Source organism: Eschscholzia californica, unplaced genomic scaffold, assembly GCF_041429995.1.
Source record: "Eschscholzia californica isolate CP2 unplaced genomic scaffold, dmEscCali1.0.p SCAF_5, whole genome shotgun sequence".
Lineage (NCBI taxonomy): Eukaryota > Viridiplantae > Streptophyta > Magnoliopsida > Ranunculales > Papaveraceae > Eschscholzia > Eschscholzia californica.
In genome coordinates, this window is record NW_028238472.1 from 30,055,030 (window position 1) to 30,075,277 (window position 20,248).

A 20,248-nucleotide genomic window follows, 5' to 3' on the forward strand; every position below is an offset into this window, starting at 1 on the left:
CGCCCTCCTTCTAGCGCGAAATTGTAGACGGTAAAATGTCTACGGGTCGGAAAGTCCAACAGTCAACAGGTTTACGGTCAGAAGTCTTATCGGGTCGGGTCGGATGCTTCGGGGACCAGCTACGTGTCGAAAAGAACCTGCACACAAAAAGAGAGAAGAGATCGTGAAGACTCTGGGACACCGGGATCGTGTCGGCCTAAGGGGGCTCTGACGGTCAAGTCAGATACTCGGTCAAATATAAAAAAGAAAGTCAAAATGGACGATAGAAGGGTAAACATCGTCGGAGTACTTAGGTGTCGCGGCTCGTAGAGTTGTCGGAACAGATCTCCACGGTAGTGATATACTTATTGTAATGAAGAGGGTGATGGTAATGATATCGTGATGATAACCTGCTGTTTCGTAAGTGGGTTTTGCAGTAACTTTCTGGTCGTAAATGAGTCTTGCAATAAGACTCTAGTCGTAAGCGGATCGAACGGTGGGGATCTATCGATGGACGATGTTGATACGCCTAGCTTCTTATCGCTAGATGAGTGATGCGATAAGGGGGTGATCGTGCAAGGATGGTGTTACGACCAGCTCGTTATTGCTGGATGAGAGGTAGATTAGACCAGAAAGCTCTGTAAGGTGGTGGAATGGTGTCGATACGGCTAGCTAGTTATCGTTTGATTTGGGACTACCAAGCTCTTATCTCCAAACTTCCAAGACAATAAGTCAGAGACTTTGGGTGAATGGGAAGGTCTTTGAGATGCTTACCAGAGAGTAAGTGAGTAGAGAGAGAATCGAGTAGGCTAGACTGTTATTGCTCGGTATTGGGTATTGGATGATCTAGTCTGAATGTAGCCTCTTTTATTTATGGTAGAGGGGGGTCGTTTTGATTACGACCAGCTAGTAACCGACGTAGTTATTCCGTGACGTTACTCCTGGAAGGTACGTTAAAGGATAGGGGATCTGACGTATCGACCGTCAGATGAGTTTTTGAATGTCTCGAGGGACGACCAGGATGTTACCGCGTGTGCGATAAGCTACTGGCTGGTAACGCCCCTCTTTAAGTAGTAGATACGGGATACTTAACACCGCGTGGTTACGGATTGCGCAATAATCTTCTGGCCGTAAGATAGCTTCATACTGGCAGGTGGCTATTGCGTGACACGTGTCAGATATGCTTAGTGTCAAGCGGGTATGGATTCAGCGGCCAGAGTAGCGACTTGGGCCATTATCGGGCCTTGTGATCGGGCCTCGCGGATTTTATCCTTACAAAGCAGTTGATCCATTATTTTACAGGCACCTCGTTAGGCGAATATTTGCCCATACACTAGTAAGTCTTCCATTTACTTTTGAAGCATTACAATACCCAGGTTATGTAGTTCGTGGAACAAAAATCTGACTACACGACAAATCCCCCAACTTACCAAAACATATTACTAAGAGATGATTTGGTAGTGAAAGATATTTTTTATGAAATAAAAAACAAAAGTACGGACTGAACTTGAATCTCAGTGGATGTTGGGTTATGGTGTCTCTTAATGTTCTAAGCGGAATCTCAGACATCTAATGTCTAACACTAGTATCCCTAAGATCTCATGCATAAGCTAAATATAAACTAAGTAGTTTAGATATTTACCTTAATCGTTAATTCTCACGGACTAATATGATTGCTTTCTCTAAGACAAGAGCTCCAATTGTAGCTCCTCTACTTGATACACCCGAGCAATCAACTTGATCTCCCACCTTCAAGCTAGCTAGAACTTCATGGTGCTTAGACGAAGAACACCTTCTTCTTTAAACTAGATAGATAGTTGGGAACTATTATCTCTTTACTTGATGTAGTAAAGGTAGAAATCTCTCAAAGACTTTTCCACACCTATTTCTGTTCGAATGAGGCCCTTATATAGAATTCTTAAAGTCAGAGTCCAACCCTAATTAGGATTCTTATATGCCATAATAGAAACAGACTTAGGATTCCTCCTCAATGGCCTGATGATGAAGACTCTACTAGCAATGGCTATGGGTCATCCATCATATGTTCTAGTATCATAGCTTTGTCCTCCAAAGCTAGTTTGGTCCATGAATTGTAATTGAAATCTCAAGTTCCAGTTTCCATACCCTACAACAGCTGTTCATATTTCTTCATCTTCTCACTGTACTTCTAAGAGGACAAAGACGTCGCTCGTTGTCCATTAATCTTCGTTGGCTCAGTATAGTCCTTAGGTTTTTTACAAACATTTTTCCTCATGAAGAATAAATTCATTACACATTTTTCTTCTTCAAGAATAAATTCATTACTCATCGGCATTTTCCCCTTCAATGGGACCTACGAAGTGTCTCATTGGTTCTCCAAACCTAAATTCGACTAGGACCTTTCAACTACTGCAGAAAACAACACGAAACTCTATCAAGAACGAGAGAATTGCCAACAGAAAATAAAATCTCCTCCAAATTTTGGCTTCACGCAAAAAAAACCCAGAACCCTAAAAAGTTTTAAAATCGTCTTTTCTCTCTCTTCACAAGCTTAGAATTGAACGGTGTATGAACAGGTTACAGGTTAAGCCATAATAAGAAGGCATGCAGCAAAGGAAGAAACAATAAAAGTGAAAAAAAATTACAACAGGAAGAGAAAAACCCCGTTATGAGGTTAGAGGCACAAGACCCTAGCCATTTGAACTACCCCCCAAGCAGATACAGACTCCATGTCGGTTTATAATATCAATATGTAAAAAAACTAGGAACTAGAGGGTCAGTGACACAAAGGAATGCTGAAGAACGAAATAGGATTTAGGTGAGTTTTAGGTGAATATTTAAACAATGATAAGTTTGCAATCCACCGTTGGATAGGAGCGATTTTTTTTTCATCGTCTCGTCGGAGAGAGGGGGAAGAAAATAACCTGCCAAAGGCGGGTTAGGACCGTCGGATTTCCTAAAAAATGTTGTTTTCCGCATCATCCGTCCATTTTTCAGAATTTTGTTAAAGTCGAGGAAAATATCGGACCCTTATATTATTTATTTAAGGACTCTAAATTCAATATGGGTAATTTAGGGAAATTCTTTTAGTTAGCGAACAATAAATGAAAATGCTTAATAACTTGGATCTCCCAAAAGGTCAAACAAACCGGGGAGAAGGAGTGTTTATTCTTACATCGTATCACTACAGAGTGCGTAAAAATGAGAAATAGGAGCCCGCCGATGAGAACAAGTAGTAATCAGTGTGAAATACTAACGGATGCGATCATACCAGCACTAATCCACCGGATCCCATCAGAACTCCGAAGTTAAGCGTGCTTGGGCGAGAGTAGTACTAGGATGGGTGACCTCCTGGGAAGTCCTCGTGTTGCATCCCTTTTTGCTCCTTAATTTTTTTTTTCATCGTCTCGTCGGAGAGAGGGGGAAGAAAATAACCAGCCAAAGGCGGGTTAGGACCGTCGGATTTCCTAAAAAATGTTGTTTTCCGCATCATCCGTCCATTTTTCAGAATTTTGTTAAAGTCGAGGAAAATATCGGACCCTTATATTATTTATTTAAGGACTCTAAATTCAATATGGGTAATTTAGGGAAATTCTTTTAGTTAGCGAACAATAAATGAAAATGCTTAATAACTTGGATCTCCCAAAAGGTCAAACAAACCGGGGAGAAGGAGTGTTTATTCTTACATCGTATCACTACAGAGTGCGTAAAAATGAGAAATAGGAGCCCGCCGATGAGAACAAGTAGTAATCAGTGTGAAATACTAACGGATGCGATCATACCAGCACTAATCCACCGGATCCCATCAGAACTCCGAAGTTAAGCGTGCTTGGGCGAGAGTAGTACTAGGATGGGTGACCTCCTGGGAAGTCCTCGTGTTGCATCCCTTTTTGCTCCTTAATTTTTTTTTTCATCGTCTCGTCGGAGAGAGGGGGAAGAAAATAACCAGCCAAAGGCGGGTTAGGACCGTCGGATTTCCTAAAAAATGTTGTTTTCCGCATCATCCGTCCATTTTTCAGAATTTTGTTAAAGTCGAGGAAAATATCGGACCCTTATATTATTTATTTAAGGACTCTAAATTCAATATGGGTAATTTAGGGAAATTCTTTTAGTTAGCGAACAATAAATGAAAATGCTTAATAACTTGGATCTCCCAAAAGGTCAAACAAACCGGGGAGAAGGAGTGTTTATTCTTACATCGTATCACTACAGAGTGCGTAAAAATGAGAAATAGGAGCCCGCCGATGAGAACAAGTAGTAATCAGTGTGAAATACTAACGGATGCGATCATACCAGCACTAATCCACCGGATCCCATCAGAACTCCGAAGTTAAGCGTGCTTGGGCGAGAGTAGTACTAGGATGGGTGACCTAGTCCTCGTGTTGCATCCCTTTTTGCTCCTTAATTTTTTTTTTCATCGTCTCGTCGGAGAGAGGGGGAAGAAAATAACCTGCCAAAGGCGGGTTAGGACCGTCGGATTTCCTAAAAAATGTTGTTTTCCGCATCATCCGTCCATTTTTCAGAATTTTGTTAAAGTCGAGGAAAATATCGGACCCTTATATTATTTATTTAAGGACTCTAAATTCAATATGGGTAATTTAGGGAAATTCTTTTAGTTAGCGAACAATAAATGAAAATGCTTAATAACTTGGATCTCCCAAAAGGTCAAACAAACCGGGGAGAAGGAGTGTTTATTCTTACATCGTATCACTACAGAGTGCGTAAAAATGAGAAATAGGAGCCCGCCGATGAGAACAAGTAGTAATCAGTGTGAAATACTAACGGATGCGATCATACCAGCACTAATCCACCGGATCCCATCAGAACTCCGAAGTTAAGCGTGCTTGGGCGAGAGTAGTACTAGGATGGGTGACCTAGTCCTCGTGTTGCATCCCTTTTTGCTCCTTAATTTTTTTTTTCATCGTCTCGTCGGAGAGAGGGGGAAGAAAATAACCTGCCAAAGGCGGGTTAGGACCGTCGGATTTCCTAAAAAATGTTGTTTTCCGCATCATCCGTCCATTTTTCAGAATTTTGTTAAAGTCGAGGAAAATATCGGACCCTTATATTATTTATTTAAGGACTCTAAATTCAATATGGGTAATTTAGGGAAATTCTTTTAGTTAGCGAACAATAAATGAAAATGCTTAATAACTTGGATCTCCCAAAAGGTCAAACAAACCGGGGAGAAGGAGTGTTTATTCTTACATCGTATCACTACAGAGTGCGTAAAAATGAGAAATAGGAGCCCGCCGATGAGAACAAGTAGTAATCAGTGTGAAATACTAACGGATGCGATCATACCAGCACTAATCCACCGGATCCCATCAGAACTCCGAAGTTAAGCGTGCTTGGGCGAGAGTAGTACTAGGATGGGTGACCTAGTCCTCGTGTTGCATCCCTTTTTGCTCCTTAATTTTTTTTTTCATCGTCTCGTCGGAGAGAGGGGGAAGAAAATAACCTGCCAAAGGCGGGTTAGGACCGTCGGATTTCCTAAAAAATGTTGTTTTCCGCATCATCCGTCCATTTTTCAGAATTTTGTTAAAGTCGAGGAAAATATCGGACCCTTATATTATTTATTTAAGGACTCTAAATTCAATATGGGTAATTTAGGGAAATTCTTTTAGTTAGCGAACAATAAATGAAAATGCTTAATAACTTGGATCTCCCAAAAGGTCAAACAAACCGGGGAGAAGGAGTGTTTATTCTTACATCGTATCACTACAGAGTGCGTAAAAATGAGAAATAGGAGCCCGCCGATGAGAACAAGTAGTAATCAGTGTGAAATACTAACGGATGCGATCATACCAGCACTAATCCACCGGATCCCATCAGAACTCCGAAGTTAAGCGTGCTTGGGCGAGAGTAGTACTAGGATGGGTGACCTAGTCCTCGTGTTGCATCCCTTTTTGCTCCTTAATTTTTTTTTTCATCGTCTCGTCGGAGAGAGGGGGAAGAAAATAACCTGCCAAAGGCGGGTTAGGACCGTCGGATTTCCTAAAAAATGTTGTTTTCCGCATCATCCGTCCATTTTTCAGAATTTTGTTAAAGTCGAGGAAAATATCGGACCCTTATATTATTTATTTAAGGACTCTAAATTCAATATGGGTAATTTAGGGAAATTCTTTTAGTTAGCGAACAATAAATGAAAATGCTTAATAACTTGGATCTCCCAAAAGGTCAAACAAACCGGGGAGAAGGAGTGTTTATTCTTACATCGTATCACTACAGAGTGCGTAAAAATGAGAAATAGGAGCCCGCCGATGAGAACAAGTAGTAATCAGTGTGAAATACTAACGGATGCGATCATACCAGCACTAATCCACCGGATCCCATCAGAACTCCGAAGTTAAGCGTGCTTGGGCGAGAGTAGTACTAGGATGGGTGACCTAGTCCTCGTGTTGCATCCCTTTTTGCTCCTTAATTTTTTTTTTCATCGTCTCGTCGGAGAGAGGGGGAAGAAAATAACCTGCCAAAGGCGGGTTAGGACCGTCGGATTTCCTAAAAAATGTTGTTTTCCGCATCATCCGTCCATTTTTCAGAATTTTGTTAAAGTCGAGGAAAATATCGGACCCTTATATTATTTATTTAAGGACTCTAAATTCAATATGGGTAATTTAGGGAAATTCTTTTAGTTAGCGAACAATAAATGAAAATGCTTAATAACTTGGATCTCCCAAAAGGTCAAACAAACCGGGGAGAAGGAGTGTTTATTCTTACATCGTATCACTACAGAGTGCGTAAAAATGAGAAATAGGAGCCCGCCGATGAGAACAAGTAGTAATCAGTGTGAAATACTAACGGATGCGATCATACCAGCACTAATCCACCGGATCCCATCAGAACTCCGAAGTTAAGCGTGCTTGGGCGAGAGTAGTACTAGGATGGGTGACCTAGTCCTCGTGTTGCATCCCTTTTTGCTCCTTAATTTTTTTTTTCATCGTCTCGTCGGAGAGAGGGGGAAGAAAATAACCAGCCAAAGGCGGGTTAGGACCGTCGGATTTCCTAAAAAATGTTGTTTTCCGCATCATCCGTCCATTTTTCAGAATTTTGTTAAAGTCGAGGAAAATATCGGACCCTTATATTATTTATTTAAGGACTCTAAATTCAATATGGGTAATTTAGGGAAATTCTTTTAGTTAGCGAACAATAAATGAAAATGCTTAATAACTTGGATCTCCCAAAAGGTCAAACAAACCGGGGAGAAGGAGTGTTTATTCTTACATCGTATCACTACAGAGTGCGTAAAAATGAGAAATAGGAGCCCGCCGATGAGAACAAGTAGTAATCAGTGTGAAATACTAACGGATGCGATCATACCAGCACTAATCCACCGGATCCCATCAGAACTCCGAAGTTAAGCGTGCTTGGGCGAGAGTAGTACTAGGATGGGTGACCTAGTCCTCGTGTTGCATCCCTTTTTGCTCCTTAATTTTTTTTTTCATCGTCTCGTCGGAGAGAGGGGGAAGAAAATAACCTGCCAAAGGCGGGTTAGGACCGTCGGATTTCCTAAAAAATGTTGTTTTCCGCATCATCCGTCCATTTTTCAGAATTTTGTTAAAGTCGAGGAAAATATCGGACCCTTATATTATTTATTTAAGGACTCTAAATTCAATATGGGTAATTTAGGGAAATTCTTTTAGTTAGCGAACAATAAATGAAAATGCTTAATAACTTGGATCTCCCAAAAGGTCAAACAAACCGGGGAGAAGGAGTGTTTATTCTTACATCGTATCACTACAGAGTGCGTAAAAATGAGAAATAGGAGCCCGCCGATGAGAACAAGTAGTAATCAGTGTGAAATACTAACGGATGCGATCATACCAGCACTAATCCACCGGATCCCATCAGAACTCCGAAGTTAAGCGTGCTTGGGCGAGAGTAGTACTAGGATGGGTGACCTCCTGGGAAGTCCTCGTGTTGCATCCCTTTTTGCTCCTTAATTTTTTTTTTCATCGTCTCGTCGGAGAGAGGGGGAAGAAAATAACCTGCCAAAGGCGGGTTAGGACCGTCGGATTTCCTAAAAAATGTTGTTTTCCGCATCATCCGTCCATTTTTCAGAATTTTGTTAAAGTCGAGGAAAATATCGGACCCTTATATTATTTATTTAAGGACTCTAAATTCAATATGGGTAATTTAGGGAAATTCTTTTAGTTAGCGAACAATAAATGAAAATGCTTAATAACTTGGATCTCCCAAAAGGTCAAACAAACCGGGGAGAAGGAGTGTTTATTCTTACATCGTATCACTACAGAGTGCGTAAAAATGAGAAATAGGAGCCCGCCGATGAGAACAAGTAGTAATCAGTGTGAAATACTAACGGATGCGATCATACCAGCACTAATCCACCGGATCCCATCAGAACTCCGAAGTTAAGCGTGCTTGGGCGAGAGTAGTACTAGGATGGGTGACCTCCTGGGAAGTCCTCGTGTTGCATCCCTTTTTGCTCCTTAATTTTTTTTTTCATCGTCTCGTCGGAGAGAGGGGGAAGAAAATAACCAGCCAAAGGCGGGTTAGGACCGTCGGATTTCCTAAAAAATGTTGTTTTCCGCATCATCCGTCCATTTTTCAGAATTTTGTTAAAGTCGAGGAAAATATCGGACCCTTATATTATTTATTTAAGGACTCTAAATTCAATATGGGTAATTTAGGGAAATTCTTTTAGTTAGCGAACAATAAATGAAAATGCTTAATAACTTGGATCTCCCAAAAGGTCAAACAAACCGGGGAGAAGGAGTGTTTATTCTTACATCGTATCACTACAGAGTGCGTAAAAATGAGAAATAGGAGCCCGCCGATGAGAACAAGTAGTAATCAGTGTGAAATACTAACGGATGCGATCATACCAGCACTAATCCACCGGATCCCATCAGAACTCCGAAGTTAAGCGTGCTTGGGCGAGAGTAGTACTAGGATGGGTGACCTAGTCCTCGTGTTGCATCCCTTTTTGCTCCTTAATTTTTTTTTTCATCGTCTCGTCGGAGAGAGGGGGAAGAAAATAACCTGCCAAAGGCGGGTTAGGACCGTCGGATTTCCTAAAAAATGTTGTTTTCCGCATCATCCGTCCATTTTTCAGAATTTTGTTAAAGTCGAGGAAAATATCGGACCCTTATATTATTTATTTAAGGACTCTAAATTCAATATGGGTAATTTAGGGAAATTCTTTTAGTTAGCGAACAATAAATGAAAATGCTTAATAACTTGGATCTCCCAAAAGGTCAAACAAACCGGGGAGAAGGAGTGTTTATTCTTACATCGTATCACTACAGAGTGCGTAAAAATGAGAAATAGGAGCCCGCCGATGAGAACAAGTAGTAATCAGTGTGAAATACTAACGGATGCGATCATACCAGCACTAATCCACCGGATCCCATCAGAACTCCGAAGTTAAGCGTGCTTGGGCGAGAGTAGTACTAGGATGGGTGACCTAGTCCTCGTGTTGCATCCCTTTTTGCTCCTTAATTTTTTTTTTCATCGTCTCGTCGGAGAGAGGGGGAAGAAAATAACCTGCCAAAGGCGGGTTAGGACCGTCGGATTTCCTAAAAAATGTTGTTTTCCGCATCATCCGTCCATTTTTCAGAATTTTGTTAAAGTCGAGGAAAATATCGGACCCTTATATTATTTATTTAAGGACTCTAAATTCAATATGGGTAATTTAGGGAAATTCTTTTAGTTAGCGAACAATAAATGAAAATGCTTAATAACTTGGATCTCCCAAAAGGTCAAACAAACCGGGGAGAAGGAGTGTTTATTCTTACATCGTATCACTACAGAGTGCGTAAAAATGAGAAATAGGAGCCCGCCGATGAGAACAAGTAGTAATCAGTGTGAAATACTAACGGATGCGATCATACCAGCACTAATCCACCGGATCCCATCAGAACTCCGAAGTTAAGCGTGCTTGGGCGAGAGTAGTACTAGGATGGGTGACCTAGTCCTCGTGTTGCATCCCTTTTTGCTCCTTAATTTTTTTTTTCATCGTCTCGTCGGAGAGAGGGGGAAGAAAATAACCTGCCAAAGGCGGGTTAGGACCGTCGGATTTCCTAAAAAATGTTGTTTTCCGCATCATCCGTCCATTTTTCAGAATTTTGTTAAAGTCGAGGAAAATATCGGACCCTTATATTATTTATTTAAGGACTCTAAATTCAATATGGGTAATTTAGGGAAATTCTTTTAGTTAGCGAACAATAAATGAAAATGCTTAATAACTTGGATCTCCCAAAAGGTCAAACAAACCGGGGAGAAGGAGTGTTTATTCTTACATCGTATCACTACAGAGTGCGTAAAAATGAGAAATAGGAGCCCGCCGATGAGAACAAGTAGTAATCAGTGTGAAATACTAACGGATGCGATCATACCAGCACTAATCCACCGGATCCCATCAGAACTCCGAAGTTAAGCGTGCTTGGGCGAGAGTAGTACTAGGATGGGTGACCTAGTCCTCGTGTTGCATCCCTTTTTGCTCCTTAATTTTTTTTTTCATCGTCTCGTCGGAGAGAGGGGGAAGAAAATAACCTGCCAAAGGCGGGTTAGGACCGTCGGATTTCCTAAAAAATGTTGTTTTCCGCATCATCCGTCCATTTTTCAGAATTTTGTTAAAGTCGAGGAAAATATCGGACCCTTATATTATTTATTTAAGGACTCTAAATTCAATATGGGTAATTTAGGGAAATTCTTTTAGTTAGCGAACAATAAATGAAAATGCTTAATAACTTGGATCTCCCAAAAGGTCAAACAAACCGGGGAGAAGGAGTGTTTATTCTTACATCGTATCACTACAGAGTGCGTAAAAATGAGAAATAGGAGCCCGCCGATGAGAACAAGTAGTAATCAGTGTGAAATACTAACGGATGCGATCATACCAGCACTAATCCACCGGATCCCATCAGAACTCCGAAGTTAAGCGTGCTTGGGCGAGAGTAGTACTAGGATGGGTGACCTAGTCCTCGTGTTGCATCCCTTTTTGCTCCTTAATTTTTTTTTTCATCGTCTCGTCGGAGAGAGGGGGAAGAAAATAACCTGCCAAAGGCGGGTTAGGACCGTCGGATTTCCTAAAAAATGTTGTTTTCCGCATCATCCGTCCATTTTTCAGAATTTTGTTAAAGTCGAGGAAAATATCGGACCCTTATATTATTTATTTAAGGACTCTAAATTCAATATGGGTAATTTAGGGAAATTCTTTTAGTTAGCGAACAATAAATGAAAATGCTTAATAACTTGGATCTCCCAAAAGGTCAAACAAACCGGGGAGAAGGAGTGTTTATTCTTACATCGTATCACTACAGAGTGCGTAAAAATGAGAAATAGGAGCCCGCCGATGAGAACAAGTAGTAATCAGTGTGAAATACTAACGGATGCGATCATACCAGCACTAATCCACCGGATCCCATCAGAACTCCGAAGTTAAGCGTGCTTGGGCGAGAGTAGTACTAGGATGGGTGACCTCCTGGGAAGTCCTCGTGTTGCATCCCTTTTTGCTCCTTAATTTTTTTTTTCATCGTCTCGTCGGAGAGAGGGGGAAGAAAATAACCAGCCAAAGGCGGGTTAGGACCGTCGGATTTCCTAAAAAATGTTGTTTTCCGCATCATCCGTCCATTTTTCAGAATTTTGTTAAAGTCGAGGAAAATATCGGACCCTTATATTATTTATTTAAGGACTCTAAATTCAATATGGGTAATTTAGGGAAATTCTTTTAGTTAGCGAACAATAAATGAAAATGCTTAATAACTTGGATCTCCCAAAAGGTCAAACAAACCGGGGAGAAGGAGTGTTTATTCTTACATCGTATCACTACAGAGTGCGTAAAAATGAGAAATAGGAGCCCGCCGATGAGAACAAGTAGTAATCAGTGTGAAATACTAACGGATGCGATCATACCAGCACTAATCCACCGGATCCCATCAGAACTCCGAAGTTAAGCGTGCTTGGGCGAGAGTAGTACTAGGATGGGTGACCTAGTCCTCGTGTTGCATCCCTTTTTGCTCCTTAATTTTTTTTTTCATCGTCTCGTCGGAGAGAGGGGGAAGAAAATAACCTGCCAAAGGCGGGTTAGGACCGTCGGATTTCCTAAAAAATGTTGTTTTCCGCATCATCCGTCCATTTTTCAGAATTTTGTTAAAGTCGAGGAAAATATCGGACCCTTATATTATTTATTTAAGGACTCTAAATTCAATATGGGTAATTTAGGGAAATTCTTTTAGTTAGCGAACAATAAATGAAAATGCTTAATAACTTGGATCTCCCAAAAGGTCAAACAAACCGGGGAGAAGGAGTGTTTATTCTTACATCGTATCACTACAGAGTGCGTAAAAATGAGAAATAGGAGCCCGCCGATGAGAACAAGTAGTAATCAGTGTGAAATACTAACGGATGCGATCATACCAGCACTAATCCACCGGATCCCATCAGAACTCCGAAGTTAAGCGTGCTTGGGCGAGAGTAGTACTAGGATGGGTGACCTCCTGGGAAGTCCTCGTGTTGCATCCCTTTTTGCTCCTTAATTTTTTTTTTCATCGTCTCGTCGGAGAGAGGGGGAAGAAAATAACCTGCCAAAGGCGGGTTAGGACCGTCGGATTTCCTAAAAAATGTTGTTTTCCGCATCATCCGTCCATTTTTCAGAATTTTGTTAAAGTCGAGGAAAATATCGGACCCTTATATTATTTATTTAAGGACTCTAAATTCAATATGGGTAATTTAGGGAAATTCTTTTAGTTAGCGAACAATAAATGAAAATGCTTAATAACTTGGATCTCCCAAAAGGTCAAACAAACCGGGGAGAAGGAGTGTTTATTCTTACATCGTATCACTACAGAGTGCGTAAAAATGAGAAATAGGAGCCCGCCGATGAGAACAAGTAGTAATCAGTGTGAAATACTAACGGATGCGATCATACCAGCACTAATCCACCGGATCCCATCAGAACTCCGAAGTTAAGCGTGCTTGGGCGAGAGTAGTACTAGGATGGGTGACCTCCTGGGAAGTCCTCGTGTTGCATCCCTTTTTGCTCCTTAATTTTTTTTTTCATCGTCTCGTCGGAGAGAGGGGGAAGAAAATAACCAGCCAAAGGCGGGTTAGGACCGTCGGATTTCCTAAAAAATGTTGTTTTCCGCATCATCCGTCCATTTTTCAGAATTTTGTTAAAGTCGAGGAAAATATCGGACCCTTATATTATTTATTTAAGGACTCTAAATTCAATATGGGTAATTTAGGGAAATTCTTTTAGTTAGCGAACAATAAATGAAAATGCTTAATAACTTGGATCTCCCAAAAGGTCAAACAAACCGGGGAGAAGGAGTGTTTATTCTTACATCGTATCACTACAGAGTGCGTAAAAATGAGAAATAGGAGCCCGCCGATGAGAACAAGTAGTAATCAGTGTGAAATACTAACGGATGCGATCATACCAGCACTAATCCACCGGATCCCATCAGAACTCCGAAGTTAAGCGTGCTTGGGCGAGAGTAGTACTAGGATGGGTGACCTAGTCCTCGTGTTGCATCCCTTTTTGCTCCTTAATTTTTTTTTTCATCGTCTCGTCGGAGAGAGGGGGAAGAAAATAACCTGCCAAAGGCGGGTTAGGACCGTCGGATTTCCTAAAAAATGTTGTTTTCCGCATCATCCGTCCATTTTTCAGAATTTTGTTAAAGTCGAGGAAAATATCGGACCCTTATATTATTTATTTAAGGACTCTAAATTCAATATGGGTAATTTAGGGAAATTCTTTTAGTTAGCGAACAATAAATGAAAATGCTTAATAACTTGGATCTCCCAAAAGGTCAAACAAACCGGGGAGAAGGAGTGTTTATTCTTACATCGTATCACTACAGAGTGCGTAAAAATGAGAAATAGGAGCCCGCCGATGAGAACAAGTAGTAATCAGTGTGAAATACTAACGGATGCGATCATACCAGCACTAATCCACCGGATCCCATCAGAACTCCGAAGTTAAGCGTGCTTGGGCGAGAGTAGTACTAGGATGGGTGACCTCCTGGGAAGTCCTCGTGTTGCATCCCTTTTTGCTCCTTAATTTTTTTTTTCATCGTCTCGTCGGAGAGAGGGGGAAGAAAATAACCAGCCAAAGGCGGGTTAGGACCGTCGGATTTCCTAAAAAATGTTGTTTTCCGCATCATCCGTCCATTTTTCAGAATTTTGTTAAAGTCGAGGAAAATATCGGACCCTTATATTATTTATTTAAGGACTCTAAATTCAATATGGGTAATTTAGGGAAATTCTTTTAGTTAGCGAACAATAAATGAAAATGCTTAATAACTTGGATCTCCCAAAAGGTCAAACAAACCGGGGAGAAGGAGTGTTTATTCTTACATCGTATCACTACAGAGTGCGTAAAAATGAGAAATAGGAGCCCGCCGATGAGAACAAGTAGTAATCAGTGTGAAATACTAACGGATGCGATCATACCAGCACTAATCCACCGGATCCCATCAGAACTCCGAAGTTAAGCGTGCTTGGGCGAGAGTAGTACTAGGATGGGTGACCTAGTCCTCGTGTTGCATCCCTTTTTGCTCCTTAATTTTTTTTTTCATCGTCTCGTCGGAGAGAGGGGGAAGAAAATAACCTGCCAAAGGCGGGTTAGGACCGTCGGATTTCCTAAAAAATGTTGTTTTCCGCATCATCCGTCCATTTTTCAGAATTTTGTTAAAGTCGAGGAAAATATCGGACCCTTATATTATTTATTTAAGGACTCTAAATTCAATATGGGTAATTTAGGGAAATTCTTTTAGTTAGCGAACAATAAATGAAAATGCTTAATAACTTGGATCTCCCAAAAGGTCAAACAAACCGGGGAGAAGGAGTGTTTATTCTTACATCGTATCACTACAGAGTGCGTAAAAATGAGAAATAGGAGCCCGCCGATGAGAACAAGTAGTAATCAGTGTGAAATACTAACGGATGCGATCATACCAGCACTAATCCACCGGATCCCATCAGAACTCCGAAGTTAAGCGTGCTTGGGCGAGAGTAGTACTAGGATGGGTGACCTAGTCCTCGTGTTGCATCCCTTTTTGCTCCTTAATTTTTTTTTTCATCGTCTCGTCGGAGAGAGGGGGAAGAAAATAACCTGCCAAAGGCGGGTTAGGACCGTCGGATTTCCTAAAAAATGTTGTTTTCCGCATCATCCGTCCATTTTTCAGAATTTTGTTAAAGTCGAGGAAAATATCGGACCCTTATATTATTTATTTAAGGACTCTAAATTCAATATGGGTAATTTAGGGAAATTCTTTTAGTTAGCGAACAATAAATGAAAATGCTTAATAACTTGGATCTCCCAAAAGGTCAAACAAACCGGGGAGAAGGAGTGTTTATTCTTACATCGTATCACTACAGAGTGCGTAAAAATGAGAAATAGGAGCCCGCCGATGAGAACAAGTAGTAATCAGTGTGAAATACTAACGGATGCGATCATACCAGCACTAATCCACCGGATCCCATCAGAACTCCGAAGTTAAGCGTGCTTGGGCGAGAGTAGTACTAGGATGGGTGACCTCCTGGGAAGTCCTCGTGTTGCATCCCTTTTTGCTCCTTAATTTTTTTTTTCATCGTCTCGTCGGAGAGAGGGGGAAGAAAATAACCTGCCAAAGGCGGGTTAGGACCGTCGGATTTCCTAAAAAATGTTGTTTTCCGCATCATCCGTCCATTTTTCAGAATTTTGTTAAAGTCGAGGAAAATATCGGACCCTTATATTATTTATTTAAGGACTCTAAATTCAATATGGGTAATTTAGGGAAATTCTTTTAGTTAGCGAACAATAAATGAAAATGCTTAATAACTTGGATCTCCCAAAAGGTCAAACAAACCGGGGAGAAGGAGTGTTTATTCTTACATCGTATCACTACAGAGTGCGTAAAAATGAGAAATAGGAGCCCGCCGATGAGAACAAGTAGTAATCAGTGTGAAATACTAACGGATGCGATCATACCAGCACTAATCCACCGGATCCCATCAGAACTCCGAAGTTAAGCGTGCTTGGGCGAGAGTAGTACTAGGATGGGTGACCTAGTCCTCGTGTTGCATCCCTTTTTGCTCCTTAATTTTTTTTTTCATCGTCTCGTCGGAGAGAGGGGGAAGAAAATAACCTGCCAAAGGCGGGTTAGGACCGTCGGATTTCCTAAAAAATGTTGTTTTCCGCATCATCCGTCCATTTTTCAGAATTTTGTTAAAGTCGAGGAAAATATCGGACCCTTATATTATTTATTTAAGGACTCTAAATTCAATATGGGTAATTTAGGGAAATTCTTTTAGTTAGCGAACAATAAATGAAAATGCTTAATAACTTGGATCTCCCAAAAGGTCAAACAAACCGGGGAGAAGGAGTGTTTATTCTTACATCGTATCACTACAGAGTGCGTAAAAATGAGAAATAGGAGCCCGCCGATGAGAACAAGTAGTAATCAGTGTGAAATACTAACGGATGCGATCATACCAGCACTAATCCACCGGATCCCATCAGAACTCCGAAGTTAAGCGTGCTTGGGCGAGAGTAGTACTAGGATGGGTGACCTCCTGGGAAGTCCTCGTGTTGCATCCCTTTTTGCTCCTTAATTTTTTTTTTCATCGTCTCGTCGGAGAGAGGGGGAAGAAAATAACCTGCCAAAGGCGGGTTAGGACCGTCGGATTTCCTAAAAAATGTTGTTTTCCGCATCATCCGTCCATTTTTCAGAATTTTGTTAAAGTCGAGGAAAATATCGGACCCTTATATTATTTATTTAAGGACTCTAAATTCAATATGGGTAATTTAGGGAAATTCTTTTAGTTAGCGAACAATAAATGAAAATGCTTAATAACTTGGATCTCCCAAAAGGTCAAACAAACCGGGGAGAAGGAGTGTTTATTCTTACATCGTATCACTACAGAGTGCGTAAAAATGAGAAATAGGAGCCCGCCGATGAGAACAAGTAGTAATCAGTGTGAAATACTAACGGATGCGATCATACCAGCACTAATCCACCGGATCCCATCAGAACTCCGAAGTTAAGCGTGCTTGGGCGAGAGTAGTACTAGGATGGGTGACCTCCTGGGAAGTCCTCGTGTTGCATCCCTTTTTGCTCCTTAATTTTTTTTTTCATCGTCTCGTCGGAGAGAGGGGGAAGAAAATAACCTGCCAAAGGCGGGTTAGGACCGTCGGATTTCCTAAAAAATGTTGTTTTCCGCATCATCCGTCCATTTTTCAGAATTTTGTTAAAGTCGAGGAAAATATCGGACCCTTATATTATTTATTTAAGGACTCTAAATTCAATATGGGTAATTTAGGGAAATTCTTTTAGTTAGCGAACAATAAATGAAAATGCTTAATAACTTGGATCTCCCAAAAGGTCAAACAAACCGGGGAGAAGGAGTGTTTATTCTTACATCGTATCACTACAGAGTGCGTAAAAATGAGAAATAGGAGCCCGCCGATGAGAACAAGTAGTAATCAGTGTGAAATACTAACGGATGCGATCATACCAGCACTAATCCACCGGATCCCATCAGAACTCCGAAGTTAAGCGTGCTTGGGCGAGAGTAGTACTAGGATGGGTGACCTCCTGGGAAGTCCTCGTGTTGCATCCCTTTTTGCTCCTTAATTTTTTTTTTCATCGTCTCGTCGGAGAGAGGGGGAAGAAAATAACCTGCCAAAGGCGGGTTAGGACCGTCGGATTTCCTAAAAAATGTTGTTTTCCGCATCATCCGTCCATTTTTCAGAATTTTGTTAAAGTCGAGGAAAATATCGGACCCTTATATTATTTATTTAAGGACTCTAAATTCAATATGGGTAATTTAGGGAAATTCTTTTAGTTAGCGAACAATAAATGAAAATGCTTAATAACTTGGATCTCCCAAAAGGTCAAACAAACCGGGGAGAAGGAGTGTTTATTCTTACATCGTATCACTACAGAGTGCGTAAAAATGAGAAATAGGAGCCCGCCGATGAGAACAAGTAGTAATCAGTGTGAAATACTAACGGATGCGATCATACCAGCACTAATCCACCGGATCCCATCAGAACTCCGAAGTTAAGCGTGCTTGGGCGAGAGTAGTACTAGGATGGGTGACCTCCTGGGAAGTCCTCGTGTTGCATCCCTTTTTGCTCCTTAATTTTTTTTTTCATCGTCTCGTCGGAGAGAGGGGGAAGAAAATAACCTGCCAAAGGCGGGTTAGGACCGTCGGATTTCCTAAAAAATGTTGTTTTCCGCATCATCCGTCCATTTTTCAGAATTTTGTTAAAGTCGAGGAAAATATCGGACCCTTATATTATTTATTTAAGGACTCTAAATTCAATATGGGTAATTTAGGGAAATTCTTTTAGTTAGCGAACAATAAATGAAAATGCTTAATAACTTGGATCTCCCAAAAGGTCAAACAAACCGGGGAGAAGGAGTGTTTATTCTTACATCGTATCACTACAGAGTGCGTAAAAATGAGAAATAGGAGCCCGCCGATGAGAACAAGTAGTAATCAGTGTGAAATACTAACGGATGCGATCATACCAGCACTAATCCACCGGATCCCATCAGAACTCCGAAGTTAAGCGTGCTTGGGCGAGAGTAGTACTAGGATGGGTGACCTAGTCCTCGTGTTGCATCCCTTTTTGCTCCTTAATTTTTTTTTTCATCGTCTCGTCGGAGAGAGGGGGAAGAAAATAACCTGCCAAAGGCGGGTTAGGACCGTCGGATTTCCTAAAAAATGTTGTTTTCCGCATCATCCGTCCATTTTTCAGAATTTTGTTAAAGTCGAGGAAAATATCGGACCCTTATATTATTTATTTAAGGACTCTAAATTCAATATGGGTAATTTAGGGAAATTCTTTTAGTTAGCGAACAATAAATGAAAATGCTTAATAACTTGGATCTCCCAAAAGGTCAAACAAACCGGGGAGAAGGAGTGTTTATTCTTACATCGTATCACTACAGAGTGCGTAAAAATGAGAAATAGGAGCCCGCCGATGAGAACAAGTAGTAATCAGTGTGAAATACTAACGGATGCGATCATACCAGCACTAATCCACCGGATCCCATCAGAACTCCGAAGTTAAGCGTGCTTGGGCGAGAGTAGTACTAGGATGGGTGACCTCCTGGGAAGTCCTCGTGTTGCATCCCTTTTTGCTCCTTAATTTTTTTTTTCATCGTCTCGTCGGAGAGAGGGGGAAGAAAATAACCTGCCAAAGGCGGGTTAGGACCGTCGGATTTCCTAAAAAATGTTGTTTTCCGCATCATCCGTCCATTTTTCAGAATTTTGTTAAAGTCGAGGAAAATATCGGACCCTTATATTATTTATTTAAGGACTCTAAATTCAATATGGGTAATTTAGGGAAATTCTTTTAGTTAGCGAACAATAAATGAAAATGCTTAATAACTTGGATCTCCCAAAAGGTCAAACAAACCGGGGAGAAGGAGTGTTTATTCTTACATCGTATCACTACAGAGTGCGTAAAAATGAGAAATAGGAGCCCGCCGATGAGAACAAGTAGTAATCAGTGTGAAATACTAACGGATGCGATCATACCAGCACTAATCCACCGGATCCCATCAGAACTCCGAAGTTAAGCGTGCTTGGGCGAGAGTAGTACTAGGATGGGTGACCTAGTCCTCGTGTTGCATCCCTTTTTGCTCCTTAATTTTTTTTTTCATCGTCTCGTCGGAGAGAGGGGGAAGAAAATAACCTGCCAAAGGCGGGTTAGGACCGTCGGATTTCCTAAAAAATGTTGTTTTCCGCATCATCCGTCCATTTTTCAGAATTTTGTTAAAGTCGAGGAAAATATCGGACCCTTATATTATTTATTTAAGGACTCTAAATTCAATATGGGTAATTTAGGGAAATTCTTTTAGTTAGCGAACAATAAATGAAAATGCTTAATAACTTGGATCTCCCAAAAGGTCAAACAAACCGGGGAGAAGGAGTGTTTATTCTTACATCGTATCACTACAGAGTGCGTAAAAATGAGAAATAGGAGCCCGCCGATGAGAACAAGTAGTAATCAGTGTGAAATACTAACGGATGCGATCATACCAGCACTAATCCACCGGATCCCATCAGAACTCCGAAGTTAAGCGTGCTTGGGCGAGAGTAGTACTAGGATGGGTGACCTCCTGGGAAGTCCTCGTGTTGCATCCCTTTTTGCTCCTTAATTTTTTTTTTCATCGTCTCGTCGGAGAGAGGGGGAAGAAAATAACCTGCCAAAGGCGGGTTAGGACCGTCGGATTTCCTAAAAAATGTTGTTTTCCGCATCATCCGTCCATTTTTCAGAATTTTGTTAAAGTCGAGGAAAATATCGGACCCTTATATTATTTATTTAAGG

The 20,248-nt window shown here is 41.0% G+C and overlaps 15 non-coding genes and 19 pseudogenes across 15 annotated transcripts; all 34 read left to right on the forward strand.

Moving 5' to 3' along the window:
• The first annotated feature begins 3,215 nt into the window (after window positions 1-3,215).
• LOC147538164 (5S ribosomal RNA) lies at window positions 3,216-3,334 on the forward strand. Its single transcript, XR_015226642.1, has one exon. It is a non-coding gene; the product is annotated as a 5S ribosomal RNA (ribosomal RNA).
• Window positions 3,335-3,726: 392 nt separating this feature from the next.
• LOC147538165 (5S ribosomal RNA) lies at window positions 3,727-3,845 on the forward strand. Its single transcript, XR_015226653.1, has one exon. It is a non-coding gene; the product is annotated as a 5S ribosomal RNA (ribosomal RNA).
• A 392-nt stretch (window positions 3,846-4,237) lies between these two features.
• LOC147538166 (5S ribosomal RNA) lies at window positions 4,238-4,349 on the forward strand (annotated as a pseudogene).
• A 392-nt stretch (window positions 4,350-4,741) lies between these two features.
• LOC147538167 (5S ribosomal RNA) lies at window positions 4,742-4,853 on the forward strand (annotated as a pseudogene).
• Window positions 4,854-5,245: 392 nt separating this feature from the next.
• Window positions 5,246-5,357, forward strand: LOC147538168 (5S ribosomal RNA; annotated as a pseudogene).
• Window positions 5,358-5,749: 392 nt separating this feature from the next.
• Window positions 5,750-5,861, forward strand: LOC147538169 (5S ribosomal RNA; annotated as a pseudogene).
• A 392-nt stretch (window positions 5,862-6,253) lies between these two features.
• Window positions 6,254-6,365, forward strand: LOC147538170 (5S ribosomal RNA; annotated as a pseudogene).
• A 392-nt stretch (window positions 6,366-6,757) lies between these two features.
• LOC147538171 (5S ribosomal RNA) lies at window positions 6,758-6,869 on the forward strand (annotated as a pseudogene).
• A 392-nt stretch (window positions 6,870-7,261) lies between these two features.
• On the forward strand, window positions 7,262-7,373 carry LOC147538172 (5S ribosomal RNA; annotated as a pseudogene).
• Window positions 7,374-7,765: 392 nt separating this feature from the next.
• LOC147538173 (5S ribosomal RNA) lies at window positions 7,766-7,884 on the forward strand. The gene has a single exon (XR_015226664.1). It is a non-coding gene; the product is annotated as a 5S ribosomal RNA (ribosomal RNA).
• A 392-nt stretch (window positions 7,885-8,276) lies between these two features.
• On the forward strand, window positions 8,277-8,395 carry LOC147538174 (5S ribosomal RNA). The gene has a single exon (XR_015226675.1). It is a non-coding gene; the product is annotated as a 5S ribosomal RNA (ribosomal RNA).
• Window positions 8,396-8,787: 392 nt separating this feature from the next.
• Window positions 8,788-8,899, forward strand: LOC147538175 (5S ribosomal RNA; annotated as a pseudogene).
• Window positions 8,900-9,291: 392 nt separating this feature from the next.
• LOC147538176 (5S ribosomal RNA) lies at window positions 9,292-9,403 on the forward strand (annotated as a pseudogene).
• Window positions 9,404-9,795: 392 nt separating this feature from the next.
• On the forward strand, window positions 9,796-9,907 carry LOC147538177 (5S ribosomal RNA; annotated as a pseudogene).
• A 392-nt stretch (window positions 9,908-10,299) lies between these two features.
• Window positions 10,300-10,411, forward strand: LOC147538178 (5S ribosomal RNA; annotated as a pseudogene).
• Window positions 10,412-10,803: 392 nt separating this feature from the next.
• LOC147538179 (5S ribosomal RNA) lies at window positions 10,804-10,915 on the forward strand (annotated as a pseudogene).
• A 392-nt stretch (window positions 10,916-11,307) lies between these two features.
• On the forward strand, window positions 11,308-11,426 carry LOC147538180 (5S ribosomal RNA). The gene has a single exon (XR_015226686.1). It is a non-coding gene; the product is annotated as a 5S ribosomal RNA (ribosomal RNA).
• Window positions 11,427-11,818: 392 nt separating this feature from the next.
• Window positions 11,819-11,930, forward strand: LOC147538181 (5S ribosomal RNA; annotated as a pseudogene).
• A 392-nt stretch (window positions 11,931-12,322) lies between these two features.
• On the forward strand, window positions 12,323-12,441 carry LOC147538182 (5S ribosomal RNA). The gene has a single exon (XR_015226699.1). It is a non-coding gene; the product is annotated as a 5S ribosomal RNA (ribosomal RNA).
• Window positions 12,442-12,833: 392 nt separating this feature from the next.
• On the forward strand, window positions 12,834-12,952 carry LOC147538183 (5S ribosomal RNA). Its single transcript, XR_015226710.1, has one exon. It is a non-coding gene; the product is annotated as a 5S ribosomal RNA (ribosomal RNA).
• Window positions 12,953-13,344: 392 nt separating this feature from the next.
• LOC147538184 (5S ribosomal RNA) lies at window positions 13,345-13,456 on the forward strand (annotated as a pseudogene).
• Window positions 13,457-13,848: 392 nt separating this feature from the next.
• On the forward strand, window positions 13,849-13,967 carry LOC147538185 (5S ribosomal RNA). The gene has a single exon (XR_015226721.1). It is a non-coding gene; the product is annotated as a 5S ribosomal RNA (ribosomal RNA).
• A 392-nt stretch (window positions 13,968-14,359) lies between these two features.
• Window positions 14,360-14,471, forward strand: LOC147538186 (5S ribosomal RNA; annotated as a pseudogene).
• Window positions 14,472-14,863: 392 nt separating this feature from the next.
• On the forward strand, window positions 14,864-14,975 carry LOC147538187 (5S ribosomal RNA; annotated as a pseudogene).
• Window positions 14,976-15,367: 392 nt separating this feature from the next.
• On the forward strand, window positions 15,368-15,486 carry LOC147538188 (5S ribosomal RNA). Its single transcript, XR_015226732.1, has one exon. It is a non-coding gene; the product is annotated as a 5S ribosomal RNA (ribosomal RNA).
• A 392-nt stretch (window positions 15,487-15,878) lies between these two features.
• On the forward strand, window positions 15,879-15,990 carry LOC147538189 (5S ribosomal RNA; annotated as a pseudogene).
• Window positions 15,991-16,382: 392 nt separating this feature from the next.
• LOC147538190 (5S ribosomal RNA) lies at window positions 16,383-16,501 on the forward strand. Its single transcript, XR_015226743.1, has one exon. It is a non-coding gene; the product is annotated as a 5S ribosomal RNA (ribosomal RNA).
• Window positions 16,502-16,893: 392 nt separating this feature from the next.
• Window positions 16,894-17,012, forward strand: LOC147538191 (5S ribosomal RNA). The gene has a single exon (XR_015226754.1). It is a non-coding gene; the product is annotated as a 5S ribosomal RNA (ribosomal RNA).
• Window positions 17,013-17,404: 392 nt separating this feature from the next.
• Window positions 17,405-17,523, forward strand: LOC147538192 (5S ribosomal RNA). The gene has a single exon (XR_015226765.1). It is a non-coding gene; the product is annotated as a 5S ribosomal RNA (ribosomal RNA).
• A 392-nt stretch (window positions 17,524-17,915) lies between these two features.
• Window positions 17,916-18,034, forward strand: LOC147538193 (5S ribosomal RNA). Its single transcript, XR_015226776.1, has one exon. It is a non-coding gene; the product is annotated as a 5S ribosomal RNA (ribosomal RNA).
• A 392-nt stretch (window positions 18,035-18,426) lies between these two features.
• On the forward strand, window positions 18,427-18,538 carry LOC147538194 (5S ribosomal RNA; annotated as a pseudogene).
• A 392-nt stretch (window positions 18,539-18,930) lies between these two features.
• LOC147538195 (5S ribosomal RNA) lies at window positions 18,931-19,049 on the forward strand. Its single transcript, XR_015226777.1, has one exon. It is a non-coding gene; the product is annotated as a 5S ribosomal RNA (ribosomal RNA).
• A 392-nt stretch (window positions 19,050-19,441) lies between these two features.
• LOC147538196 (5S ribosomal RNA) lies at window positions 19,442-19,553 on the forward strand (annotated as a pseudogene).
• A 392-nt stretch (window positions 19,554-19,945) lies between these two features.
• LOC147538197 (5S ribosomal RNA) lies at window positions 19,946-20,064 on the forward strand. Its single transcript, XR_015226778.1, has one exon. It is a non-coding gene; the product is annotated as a 5S ribosomal RNA (ribosomal RNA).
• The last annotated feature ends 184 nt before the right edge of the window (window positions 20,065-20,248 follow it).